Source organism: Brienomyrus brachyistius, chromosome 4 (assembly GCF_023856365.1).
Source record: "Brienomyrus brachyistius isolate T26 chromosome 4, BBRACH_0.4, whole genome shotgun sequence".
Lineage (NCBI taxonomy): Eukaryota > Metazoa > Chordata > Actinopteri > Osteoglossiformes > Mormyridae > Brienomyrus > Brienomyrus brachyistius.
In genome coordinates this window covers 3,012,884-3,027,282 of record NC_064536.1, presented here as the reverse complement: position 1 = coordinate 3,027,282, position 14,399 = coordinate 3,012,884, and positions in this window count along the sequence as shown.

Below are 14,399 nucleotides of genomic sequence, written 5' to 3'. Positions count from 1 at the left end.
AAAGCACCAATGTTAAATATACTTTCAAGAGGCTTATCTTACGTTTTGTTAATTGAATTAAGACTTAATTCATGCCTTGTAACACCCTTAAAGGTGTATATACTTAATTATTTGTATGTTTATACGTAAGGCGACCTCGTATGTAAATAAAAGCAGTGTCCAATTTAATATGGCTCCGTTTGAAGTCATACATAATGTCATCCGAGCTGACTCGGCGCCTGTTTCCAAATGATATTTTCTGCCCAGTGCGTTTTAATAAAAGCATTTTTACGACGACAGACACTCGCCAACTGATGAACTGAGATGTTTTGTGCCCCAGAAGGTTAGATTTTTGCTTGCACAGTATGATCTCTGCCTTATGGAGCAGAATAAGTGTAAATTAGTTTTTTTTTTTTTAACATATGTGAGATTTGGAGTTTTCCAGTTGTTAACCCTCTTGGGTTGCCACTTTCAATCAAGAAATAGCTGTCCCCCCTGAGCACGCTTTCGGGAGGGGGGGGGATCTACCAGGGTACCAGTGACCCTCTGATGCCCCTATGTGTGTGTGTGTGTGTGTGTGCGCACACACTTTAATGGACTGGCATCCATCCCAAGGTGTCTCCTACCTCATGCCTTCTGGCACCATAACTCCTATGTAAGAAAAACTATGGAAAGTATATCAATAATTTAAACATGAAATACTGTATAATCTCATATATATTTCTTTGGTTTCCGGTATGATTTTCTGTTATTCTTTCGTATGTTCCCGTGGTGATGCTCTGTGGATGCGTTCTCCTCTTCCTTCAGCTAAGACTCCCACCACACTTTCACAGCACTCCTGTTATGCGTCTTCACTTAAAAACAACCATTTAATTCCAGCTCTGATAACAGCAACAGTTCTGGCTCCCTTGCCAACAGAATGACTGGGTAGCAAGCTGTTGAGATCAGTTTGGCGGGGGGACAGATTTAACTCTGTGCTGTAGTTTGCTCTCGGTGCCATGAAAGTAATTTCATCAACAAGGAGGTTTTTGCAAATGAATTTTTACTGTAGCGAGGAAAAACAGTGGGCCAGAGGTATGTGTGGTTTTACACACAGCAAAGGGCTTTCAAACTCTAATGCTGCTTGTTCTTTTTTGAAAAATGTTAAGCTCCTAGCAGGGTTCGAAAATGACTTGGACTGGGGATGGACCACACAGTCATTAGAAGAGGATTTCAGAAGGGGGCCTGAAGGTTTTTTTTTTCACATTATATGCATTTTTTCTTAGATCCTGAGAGGCATTTCTTAAGCCATTCTTCGACCTACAGGGATTACTGTACTTAAAGAGCAGTAAATGCGAAACACTTTGCAGACTGGGAAGATAATCTGGGTGTGACTGAGTATATTAAGTAGCATTCCCGCTGTTTCATTTAGCACACATTGAAGTGGGGTTCCTTTGCACCTTTTGCAATTTTGTAGCTCGTTTTGATTGGTAAACGATAGAATTGCATCCAGATGGTTTCTGCAAGATAATTCATCATTTATCACAGCAGCCAAGCCATAGTCACAGTTATAGGTGTTAATACTTATACACATTTTTTATGACTGATGAACAGATGTTTAAAAAAATGATTTGGTCTATAAAAATCAAAATAATACAGAGCTGACATATTTAGAGCTGCCGGGAAGAGCGGCCGATTCAAGCTAGTATCATCTAGTCATAGATTTATTAGGGATTACGGTAAAGTCAAGGTTAAGCTAGAATATAGAGTTTTGGCTGCTGAAGTTAGCGCAGACGCTGGTGGACATGAAATCCGCACACAAAGTGCTGGGATCCCCATGTGACAGTGCTATGAGCCTTGGCTTTACCAGTATAAACGCACATTGAATTTGACGCAATAAATCACCCAGATAAATATTCAGATGCATGTGACAATGAGGGCTGAATGAAATGAAGACATCCAAGGCAACCGGATTGTTGCCCACTGGCAGAAAGCAGAGTGCGTTTTCCCTAAGAATGATGTAATTTACAAATATAAGCCATATCTATAAGAATACACATCAGCTTCTGTTTTTTATGCGAACGAAGCGGCAAGGAGTCATTACTGTATGAGTCTCTCCTATCGCGGAAGCTCCAGTGTATTCATTTGTCCAGATCTTCTATCCCCTGTTTTTGGGGCGGTAAGTAGGGATCAGGTGTTATCTGAGGAAAAAAGCATGAATTTGCAATATGTCACGCAGGTCACGCACTACATTACACTGTCGTGCAATATTTTTTGCTTTTCAGGACTGTAAAAACCATGCATCTTGTTTTATACGATATGTAAATACGGGTATTATTAAGCAGTGACGTCTGGCATATAGGAAGTAGAATGTTTAGTAGATGCATGGTATAAGTGTGTAGCAGAATCAGCTGATAGCCTTGGATGTTAAAGCTAAGCTGAAGAGATATTAAAAATAGTTTAACAGAGTCTGTTTAATCTGAAGGCCTGGGGAACATGACATCATTAAGTTTAGTTTTGTGCTGGTGGCGTCTGTGCTGACTATTTTATTTTGTGGCCCAATGTCAGTTTATTGCCATCATGTAAGACTTATGTGACCATCTTTTACTTTCTATTTCTGCCTGAAATCCATATCACCATATTACCGGGATACAGGAAGGTATTTTACCTTCAATAACCACAATAACATCCCTGCTTCCGTTTGTGCTATTTTTAAACTATATATGGGAGCATTATTAGACTCAGAGAAAATGACTTCCAGGTTATTCTTATCGGTGCTTAAGGGTGATAACCTGCGCAGATTAAAAGAAATGTTGGACTGTGTTATGTCACCACCTTTTGGAAGGGAAACATATTTATGGTGCTTGTGCCCTGGTGCTGAGAGTGCGGGGAAAGAAACTGGGCCAATATAATTCTACATTCTGTGTTCCGTGTTCTCATTGAAGAAGTATTATGTCGGTTCCGGAATGTTACCGCCACTGTGAACATTGTAGCACACGACTCTCAGCTATATTAATTTAAACTTAACTTTAAACTTAATATTAACTTACTATTTTTAGTATTCACTATTCGCACCCCTGACTTAAATATTACTCAGAGTACTTATTGAGCAGTTTTCTTTTTAAGATTTGAATCTATAACCTACTGGTTTTAAATTTTAACTAACTTCCATCATTTTTTTTGTTGATGTAACTATATATCTGTGTTTCAGCCAGCAAGTAGGAGGAGGAATAAAAAAAGAAGTTAAATGAAAAATATCTTGTTCTGTCAAGAAAACTTTACTGGATCCAATCTCCAGTGAAGGGCGTAGAACAGGACATGCAGTTTGTGTGTGATGCGGCCCGCCCGCCACCACGTGGTGAGAGACAGGTGACCGTGTCCCGTCCCACGCGGTGGAGTAGGTTGTTCTCTGTGGGACCGGGCATGACTGGCGGCCTGCTGGCATGGGAAGAAAGGTTCGCCTGGTAGCTGTGATCATCCCTCATTAGTGGCAAGGGCAGGACGTGGCCCCGGCAGATGGGGCTGCATGTGGGTAACAGCTGCTCTCCGAGAGCGGCCTGGACCGGTCTCCGGCTTGTAGCGCCATTCGGTCCTTTTCCCCAGGTCCAGGCCCCGATTTTCACAGGTCCAGTGAAGCGTAGCGACCAGCGCCGATGTCTCGCGCCTGGGTCCCATGTGACTTTGAACCTCCCCCTCCCCCAGTGCCCAAGCATGCTGACAAAGGTTCTATGCAGCTTTTTTCTTTTTCCACCAGAGACACCCCCCCCCCCCCCCCCCCCAGACCCAACGTCGTCGTGTGACCCCATGTGGTACCGGGGGCTGCACGTGGACCTTTGACTGCAATTAAACACTCTTGAGAGACGAAGCCATATTGCAACACGCGGAATCAGGAGATTTCGGCGACGTTTTAGAATTAAAAGCTGGCTTTGTAGCTTAAACTTAAGCGTCGCTGATCCCTTCCGGATATTATCCCTTTTTATTTTGGAACCCTGCATGTTTCATACAGTCTGTTTGTGACTAATGAATAATCATATTTTCAGAATCTTATCTGCTCTGGTAAGCTGGGCTTCTCTTGTTAAAACAAACAGATATATGTGATAAATAAAACCGCCTGCTATCATTCAGCATGTCCAATGAGCAGGAAATCGGTGTTCAATGTATGATGCGTTATATAGGAAAATTAGATGGCTTTATTACATGGCTTTGGTGAATGCTATTTTCTTATTGGCCCAGAGATGTCACATGGGGGGGTTATTATTTTATTGTAAAGAAAGTGTCGGGTTCGAGGTAGCGAGCAACATTGTGTGACACCAGTAACATTACTCTGAAAGATGGATATATTTTGAAGGCTTTCCTTTTCCAGAGCGAGATGAGGGGGCAGGGGGGCATGTTTGGGACTCACATGACCCAATGGGAAGTAATGATAGTAGTTGAGTTAAAGAACAGAGACCACTGGGGCTAAAAGGCAGGAATAATCACATAGGAGTAGATTATGAGTCTTGGGCCTGGAATCAAGCTAGTGTCTGGGTTACTAGGGGTGAAACAAACATGTACTGCTGTATACACTTGTTGATAATGAGAGTCTCAGTAGAACTGATCAATATGTATAACCCTGTCCGGTCACCAGACCCTCCCTCCCATGAGGTGGCAGAGGCCACGCCCCTTTACCCTCAGATGGTGATGCATTTTTTTTTAGAGATGTTTTGATTTCTCTCCTGTCTAGCATTATTCTTCATCTAAATCTAGATCCTGTATAAGAAGGCCTTTCCAACTGACCTGCAACCCAGTCCTTCAATATAACAAAGGCTGGACATTTTCCTCGAATATTAGTATTGCAACCAAGTTAGCCTTGGCTAAATCTTTAATAATTCACATTTGTTTTCTGCCATATTGATCTCGACACAGTGTTTTTTTTTTTTTTTTTTTTTTTTTGAGGGCTTAGTGCGTAATGCTTATTTTGGTGTCCCTGAATGTTCCCTGTGCCAGGCGTGGCAAGTGAGGGCTTGTGTGAATGTCCGTTTTGTAACTACTGACAATGGACCGCCCTACCTTGGAAGATAGATATTAAAAATAAAAGTGTTTTATTGGTTTCTGCACTTTGGGAAGAGTGAGTGAGCGCAGACCTCTGGACTAGTGGACCGGCAGTAGGTTTCAGTGTTTCTCGGGAGCCGGTGTGACTTCTAATTCCAGATGGCGCCAGACATTATGAACGGATTTTTTAGAGGACTTTCTCAGTGAAATTTGTCGAACTAGAGAGAGATCCTCTTGCAGGTACAGCCGGTATGAAGTATCCTATATGATGAAAAGATACAGTTAGCGTCGGAGTCGCAGAGCGCTTTGGGAGTTGAGCGGATTGTTGTCAGACGGAGAAAAGAGAACACATTTCTGGAAAGCATCCTAGAGATGGATCCTGTTTTCAGCTAAGACTGAGGACAAATGGAAACTCACTACCGATACCTAATGCTACTGGCATCTGTAGACTTTTAAGGGAATTACGAGACTTTAACGATAATTGGTTTCTGCGCAGAATTTAGGGTGTAGCCACTCGGTGCCAGGAAGTGAGCTTCTGTTCAGGGGGTGGTGTGTTGACAAAGAAGCCAGAAGTCTTTGTGTGCATCCACAAGGGGGGGCCTCACCGGAGGTACGTCGCAGAGCTCCGGAGAGCTTCTCAAATACTCGGTGTACACACAGGGTCGGAGACGCGCCCCTCGATGTGTCAGACGCCGCTTAGATGCAAAACGGGCCTGATGGATTCCGAGCCAGTCCAGATGTCCCGTGTTAGAGGCTGAGGTTACGGAATCCGTTCATTTCAACATTTCAAGTGTTTTCAGATGTGATTAGCCATCTTAGCTCTCATACAGGTCATTCAAATTGAACTTAATGAAACATACATATGGAGGAATTGTGGTTAATCGGAATAATTGTCTAACCAAGGGAAATTACTTCACTTATGACCATGCGGTGGACACTATTGCAAGTTATTCTTTTACAGCATTCAATTATGGCTTCCATTTCAGTCCAGGGCTGAAGGTTACATTTTTATGCTACACTGATACTTTCATAAACAACTTTCACTGATCAATATCACATCATTAATAATGCATGTTTTATTAACCAGTAAGTGTTTAAACTGCAGAATACCTACATATTGGCAACACAAAGGACCCTTCCATAGCAGTATATCATTAAGAGACCAGATTATTTAAATGGTTGTCTTACGGTTGCCCTTTTCCCATTCTATGCCAAATCTGCTAAACAGGAGCAATCCCACACAGCTGTCTATAGTCTTGCTGGCTGTGTATATGGATATCCATATGCTTGTAAGGGAGAGTTTTGATATCCTTAGCACAATCACTGGCTGTGGTCTGGGTCCAGCAGGGGCACTGTAGGAATTAATTATTATCCATTGGATGACTGGATTATTTTAATGAAATTCTCAGCTTTACACATTTTCACTTCTCAAAAATGAACTTAAGGTAAGTAGTTGAAGGTAAGTGTCATGCCCGGCTCGTCCGATCCTCGCGTGTGCCACGCCCCCTGATTATCCACGTGTGCTTACCTAACCCTGACCCAGCCCTTACCTTAACCATACCTGTCACGCCCGGCTCGTCTGATCCTCGCGTGTGCCTTGCCCCCTGATTATCCACGTGTGTGCCACGCCCCCTGATTATCCACGTGTGTGCCACGCCCCCTGATTACCCACGTGTGCTTCCCCGATCTTGCCCAGCTGTGTCTGATTATTTTCGCCCAGTCTTGTCTATTTCAGTGCACGTCTTGCCTTGGTTTTTGTCCGTCATTGATGTTAGTTAACGTTAGTTGATGTTAGTCGATGTCAGTGCTATTGTTTTGCTCCATTCTGTCCTGCCCCTTATTAAATCCCAGTTTTCCCTGTATTCCGCCTGCCTGCCTGATCCTTCCTGCCCAGCCTGCTCGTCCGCTTAACCGCGAACCTGACAGTAAGTCCATAACTAATAGGGTACAGAACTCATTATCAACTTCAGCACATTTATGGGTTGTGAGAAAAGCCACCTGACATAGAGAGGGCACAGCAAACCGGACACATGAGGACGGGATCTGAACCCCACCCCGGCAGATATAAGGTGACAGTGATATGGAGAGAGCATAGCAAACCGGACACGTGAGGACGGGATCTGAACCCCACCCCGGCAGACATAATATGACAGCAACATGGAGAGAGCACAGCAAACCGGACACATGAGGACGGGATCTGAACCCCACCCCGGCAGACATAATATGACAGCGATATGGGGAGAGCACAGCAAACCGGACACATGAGGACGGGATCTGAACCTCACCCCGACAGACATAATGTGACAGCGACATGGAGAGGTCACAAAGCAAGCACCACACATGTGGATGGGATTGGAACCCCACCCTCGCAGACATAAGGTGACAATGACATGGAGAGGACTCAGGAAGCACCACATATGAGGACAGGATCTGAACCCCACCCCGAAAGACATAAGGTGACAGTGACAAGGAGAGGACACAGCAAGCACCACACATGAGGATGGGATGTGAACCCCACCCCGACAGACATCAGGTGACAGTGACTTGGAGAGGACACAGCAAGCACCACACATGAGGATGGGATGTGAACCCCACCCCGACAGACATCAGGTGACAGTGACATGGAGAGGACACAGCAAGCACCACACATGAGGATGGGATCTGAACTCCACCCTGGCAGACATAAGGTGACAGTGACATGGAGAGGACATAGCAAGCACCACAAACGAGCATGGGATATGAACCCCACCCTGACAGACATAAGGTGATAGTGACATGGAGAGGACACAGCAAGCACCACACATGAGCACGGGATCTGAACCCCACCCCGACAAAGATAAGGTGACAGTCCTATCCACTGACCCATCATGTTAATAAAGTGGAATGATGTGTAAGATCTGTCTCTTTGAAGCACTAATAATCACGTTTCATGAGAACACTTCTGGTAGATTGTTCCGGATTAGACCTATTTAAGGATTCTAACCCTGAGATCGAATTTGACACAGTCCGTTACATTAAGGTCAAACACATCACAGCGACCAGAACAATTAGCCATGCCTCCAAACCCATCTTTATCTCGGATTCTCATCCTACTGATATTCTCTCTGCTTAATTGGACTCATTCCCGAATACTGGCAGCTGTTAAACTTGCCTTCAAGGTCGGACCCAAAAGCTGTAGAACCGATGAGGTTAAATGGGATATATGCTTATTATATCTTTATTTTTACACCCAGGGTAAGTATTATATTGTGGAAAAAATATGCATGACCAAATAACATTTTGTAAAGCTTGGGTATTTGTTGTAAATTTGCCCTGTGATGCTTCATACTGCCTTATCTTTCTGTTTTTGACTTATTGCTTTTTCGCTTTGCAGGGATTAACTCTTTGAGGAGATCAGGTCACTGCGATGGCAGAGCTCACACTGCAGGGTGAGTCTATGCAGATGTCTGTAGAGTTTAAGTGGTAAATACTGGTTTATATTGTAACTGTATGTAATATAATGGCATTTTTTTCAATCCAAGGGAATGGCTGCATATTCACTTCCCACCTCAACCCCGAACTGTTTGACATCTTGTGGTTTTCAGCAGGTTGAAATCTGCCATTACTGTGGGATACAGGGCTGGACTGTTGTGACACAGTTCTGCTCATCAGGCTGAACCCGTCAGCAGCCCGGAGCCCGGCTGATAGAAAACAAAATGGGGGCTGACGTGTGACACTCCACATGGAGCGAAACGACCGATAGCCATTCGGGGAACTTTGCTGCTATTTTTAGGTTGTCTGCAGACACAGAAAGGCTGCAACGCTCCAGGAGCACAGTGCCAGGTGTACAGTTTTCCACAGCTGTAGTCTGGTGGATGGATGGATGGATGGATGGATGAACAAATAGATGACAGACAGATAGACAGACAGATCCACAAACAGATATATGGATAGACAAACAGATAGATAGATAGATAGACAGACAGACAGACAGACAGATAGATAGATAGATAGATAGATAGATAGATAGATAGATAGATAGATAGATAGATAGATAGATAGATAGATAGATAGATAGATTTTTAAGTCTTGATCTTTTTTAGGAAGAAGAGGTGCTTAATGTTTCTTAAATGTGTCAACACTTCTTCACTATGCCGATAATAATTAATAGCTCTGTAGACTGACTGAAGATCTGTGTCACAAGGCGGTGATGCGGATCATCTGGTCGGTGGAAAAGGAATTAGGACAGGAATAGAATGGCCGACATGTCCCAGCATGAAGCTGAGCAACCCTGGGATCTGTGCACATAGATATTCATTGGTCATTTTTCACGACTCTCATCACAAAGGTACTTTACAGGCCCTACATCCAAATCTACCCCACCCTGTCCACCTGGCACCACTCCTGCCATTATCCTTGGAATGCCAGATGTCTTCCCAAGTTCCACTTCGGATACTCACAACTAAAATTTCCCAGATTTCTTGAGATGGGCCCAGATCAGGATCTACCTGAAGTCACACTCTTACGAACTTGTTTATCTGTGGCTGCCCCTCCTCCCCAGGCAGCTTCCGTATGAGTCAGCTGAGGCCTTTCGCCCTGTGTTGTGTATCACACAAGGTGAACAGTTTCCTCTATGTCACTTCCTGTTTTATTACAACTTTAAGCATGGCCAACAAACTGCGCCTGTCAGACATGCCAAGTATTTCCTCCAGTGCTATTCCATTGCTTTTTGGATTAGTCCTTTCAATTTTGCTGTCAAAATAAGCAGTGTAATTATGTAGATGAGTTCACCCTTCCTGCTGACTTGTCCCAGTTGTGCTTTCCTTTGTTACTATGGTCTATCAACACTTTCTCAGCAGCTGTGAACAAGCGACAAGGTGCTGCTGAGGGAATCCGCTCGTCTACCAGTGTATGTGACTAGGAGAGACCTTTCTGCTCACGACGTGCTCGGTTCCGCACGACTCCTGGCCACCGTTTGGTGCGAAGAGGACCCAGAATGCCACAAGTAGCCATAAGCAGATGAGGCAGCTGTGTACTGTGTTGTGATTCTGGTGTCTCGATGCATTTCGCTTACAGTGAGTCTGTCGGATCAAATTCTGGTCATTATTTATATCACAGGCATGCCCCCCCCCCACCCAACATGAACGCCCAACAATGTAAGAGAAAGTTTGACGCTGGAGGGGGGAGGCACAGCCTAATTATTCAAATACAAAGGTCTGGTTTTTTAGGGGGTCACATGTTCTCCCCCCAACCTCTCGACCCCTGGGCCTTTCACCCTGGCCTATGCCCCTGCCATTCCCCTTACAACCCATGTGCCCCCCACAATCATAGTGGCCCCCCAACTTGTCTGTATTTTCATTCTGACAAGGCACTCTTTTCCACATTTTGTGCGCTGAAACATTCCTCATGCTCAGTTCTGCCTTAATTTGGCTCTTCCTGCCTCACCCAGCACTGTGGGCTGCCACTTCCTGCCTGACGTCTCCACCGATGTGAACACACATGACGTCCTCCATTACCAAAAACAAATGTAGCTACGTGCCATAAGTCGTTAATAGTGGAACGAGCGATCGAGGTGTTCCTGCCGGTGAACGATCGCCGCATGTCCGCTTACGGGGAATCCTCTACGGTTTGTCGAAAGGAGGCCTAAAATTTATTATTTGTTGTGATTCATGTGTCAGCCGCATACCTAATACGTCATCTGAAGTTTAATTAATCGCTTAGCGGCGTAGACGTGATACCATGAGGCAGGCAATCGCTGTCTGCCCCTGCGTGATTAAATCGTTACATACTCCTCACCCTCGGGTAGGTTTTCCCGTCGACTCCCTACCCACTTGGTTATTTGAGCGCTTTTTCATCGTAAGCAGCACTGACAAAGTTTCCCAGCGCAACCATGTCATTCGGTGCTGGTACAAGATGATCCAACAAACCTTTGGGTGCATTTGGCTGGTAACAAATTCCTTTGATGGTGACAGAGGAGCAGTTAAGCTGTGAAATTAGGACTCAGGGTTTAAGTTAATGCATTGGTAAAGAAATTGATCGTTAAAAGGGTATCAGTTGCTCGTGAATGATTGGTTTACTGAAGATCTACCACTACTACATTACATTTTGTAGGTCAGAGTGGTGAAAAATAATTTTAGAAATGTTAGTAAAACACATTATTTCAAATTGTGAAATATTTGTGTATTAATGTGTGAGGTTAATGGGTGTCTGATTACAGAGCATAAGTGAATTATTACCGTCCAGAGATAATTTCTGTTTGTCTGACTGAGTCCTTGTTGTTGTATATTTGATTTTAGCCTTTGTAATTTTTGACATATTTCTGCAAATATTCCACCCTGTTCCACGTCCCATGGTGAAGGACGTTCTCAGGCACTGCGTGGGTTTGCGTGGTTCCATGTGAGCGGTGTGTGTGGTCTTATACACGGCTCACAGAGGAATGTGTTTTTTTATCCATGCCGACTCAGAAGTTGTGCTTTGTGAGGGCTTGGTTACTTTTTTGCCTTTTAAAGTTTGAACATCCGGGTTCTGTGATGCCAAACATTAAACGTCCAGGTTCCGTGATGCCGAAATTTGAACGTCCGGGTTCTGCGATGCTGAACTTTGAAATCCAGGTTCCATGATGGCGAAGTTTGAACATCCGGGTTCTGTGATGCTGAAGTTTGAACATCCGGGTTCTGTGATGCCAAAGTTTGAACATCCGGGTTCTGTGATGGTGAAGTTTGAACATCCGGGTTCTGTGATGCTGAAGTTTGAACATCTGGGTTCTGTGATGCCAAAGTTTGAACATCCGGGTTCTGTGATGCTGAAGTTTGAACACCCAGGTTCTGTGACGCCGAAGTTTGGACATTGGGGTTCTGTGATGCTGAACTGAGTGAGTTTGGCATGTTTGCTCGTTTGGGTCCAACTGACTATTTTAGACTGTGTTCTTCAAATGAAGTATCCTTCATAAGCCCCAGGGTTTCTGGACAGGCATGGCCCCCCTGGCAGAATCAGGCATCCTCGCACTTCATACTGCTCCCCCCACCCACGCTCACAAAAATCTATCAAATCTTGTATTATATTTCTTCAGATTGAAAGTTGAAAGTGCCAACCTGCTCCTGTGACATTTCACCCAGAATTTTTAGCTACACCCCTATATATGTACATATATATCTCACCTACTGTTATTTGTTTTGCTCTCCTGTAAAAGGTGTGGGGCCTCCTGATGGCACTGACGGTCTCTCCGCAGCTTCTCCTGCTCCATGCTCTCCCGCTGAATTATTAAAACCGAACTGTAAATTATTTACTTGCCCTGAGAGTTCTGGTGGCTCTTCTGCCTGCTGTAAAATGGCCGGGTTAATATCAGCGCTTGTCCAAGCTGAACTTCGCATGCCAGATGCTGGAAAAGCTGCCAGGTAGCATGCCTCCGCTCTCGCTCCAGTTTTGGCCTCTGCGTTTGATCTGCAGGCCGATGGAGAGGTGACCTTGACTGGCCCGGACTCTGCTCCCATATAACCCCCCCAGCTGCAGGAGCAGATTGAGGCAGCTGGCCTCCTCTCTGGTACACTGCGTCCATGTTTGAGTTCTGGAGAATAGGACTGGATCACCGGCTTCTTTAGAGGGAACGTGCCTCGTGGAGGTTTGTCTACTTAAACCACTCTGAGCCTCTACCGCCTCTCCTAAAAGCACCGTTAATCTGTTATTTACTCCTGTCCATCCATCTATTAAACCATTCGTCTTCAATAACGACTCACCCACGGCCATGGTGAGCCGGGAATCTACCCCAGGAAGCACGGGCTCCAGGGCAGGAGACATCCTGGATGGGATGCCAGTTGTTGTTTACTTGACAGACACATTTCAGAGCCTGTTTTATACGGCTGAGTGTTTCAGGAGTGTGCTCGACTGCACAGGAATTGTCTGAGAATTCCATCAGATGGAAACCGCACCTCAGGAACGCCAGAGAGGCAGTTGGTACCTGAATGCTAATCGCAGTCTGAGACGCAATTAATGCCTCCTCAGAAACGTTGGGGCGCCATACAAGGCAAGAGGTGCTGGAATAAATCCACATTTAGCCACGTAAAGCTGAAGATTAAACAGACTTCACAGGCTCTCGCGGTTCAGAGAGATTCGGATCGATCTGCTCAGAGATTCTGAACAGATTTCGCATCACGGTGGAGCTGTAAAGGGCACTTTTCGCTTTTTCTCTTTCGTGTCAAGTGACCCGAAATGCAAATGGATCAGAGCTTTATGCGGATCTCTCTGGGACGGACGAGGTTATGTTATCCATAATAACACACCGATCTGCATAATAAATCAGCCTCTGAATAAGGCCTCAGGTAGGAATTCACCTCAATCGGTGTTTCGCTCGACTGGGTCCAGTCTGGGCGAGTTTTGCAATTACAATAACGATAATTTATATCCGACTCGCCTTCGCTTTATTTATTAGTGGCATATATGTTGTGATTAGTAAATATTTTTGCTTTCACACAGTGAGTCAGCTTGCATAGGGCTGGTAATAACTCTTTTCAAAAGGCAGAGTCATACAATAATTAAATCAAAAAACAAAACATCTTCACCGTTGATGGTGTCTAGTTCTTTTTTCTTTTTTTTTAGCCTGAATCACAGCTGACTCAGACGAAGTAAAATGTAGTGAAAATGCATGATCACATGGCTAAAACTAAAGAATTCATCCCATGCTATAAGTAGAGTTAGTCATATGCTGCTTTGTGTCCAGCGTTGACCTTTGATCGCACACACTGCTCGACCACTTCCTGTTGATTCCACCCAGGGCGCTGGCTTCATTGTCTGTGCCTGTGTTTTGTGTAAAGTTCACTTATGATACAAGAGTTCAGTGCTGCTAATGCTGCACAACGCCAGGGTCTTGGGTCAAACTGCAGTCTTTAATCCTCCCAGTATGGGAAATGTCTACATTGTGTCTATTTTTGCCTGGTGAGACAAACATCCTTACGGGGATAATTGGGGGTCTTGCTCTGGCCCCTGTCTGTGAGCGGCTATGTGTACTTGCGCATTCGGCTAACGCCGTCTTCAGGAGGATGCAGTTAAATACCGAGAAACATCTTTAAATATGAGTGAGTCGGTCTTCCACCCGCCTGCCGACTGTCTTCTCTCACTGCTGTGAGGATTAGAGAGAGAGCACAGCTTAACTCTTCAACAAAGTCAACACTCCTTCACCCCATTGTTGATTCTCCTTTCTCAATCCTTCATCTAAGGCTGCAGCCCATGCACAGGAATTATGTGATAAGCCCCGGCCCCTCCCCCCACCACCCACCCACGCACACGCAGAGACACGCATACAGGTGAACGGCTGCGGTACCTTGGGAATCTCTCGGGGGCGAGTCTAGGATTTCGAAAAGTAAGGGGCATAAGAGGGGCTGTAATTCATGCAGAGTGCCCAACCTCGTCATTAGCCAATGAGATGTTTGGAATGGGCG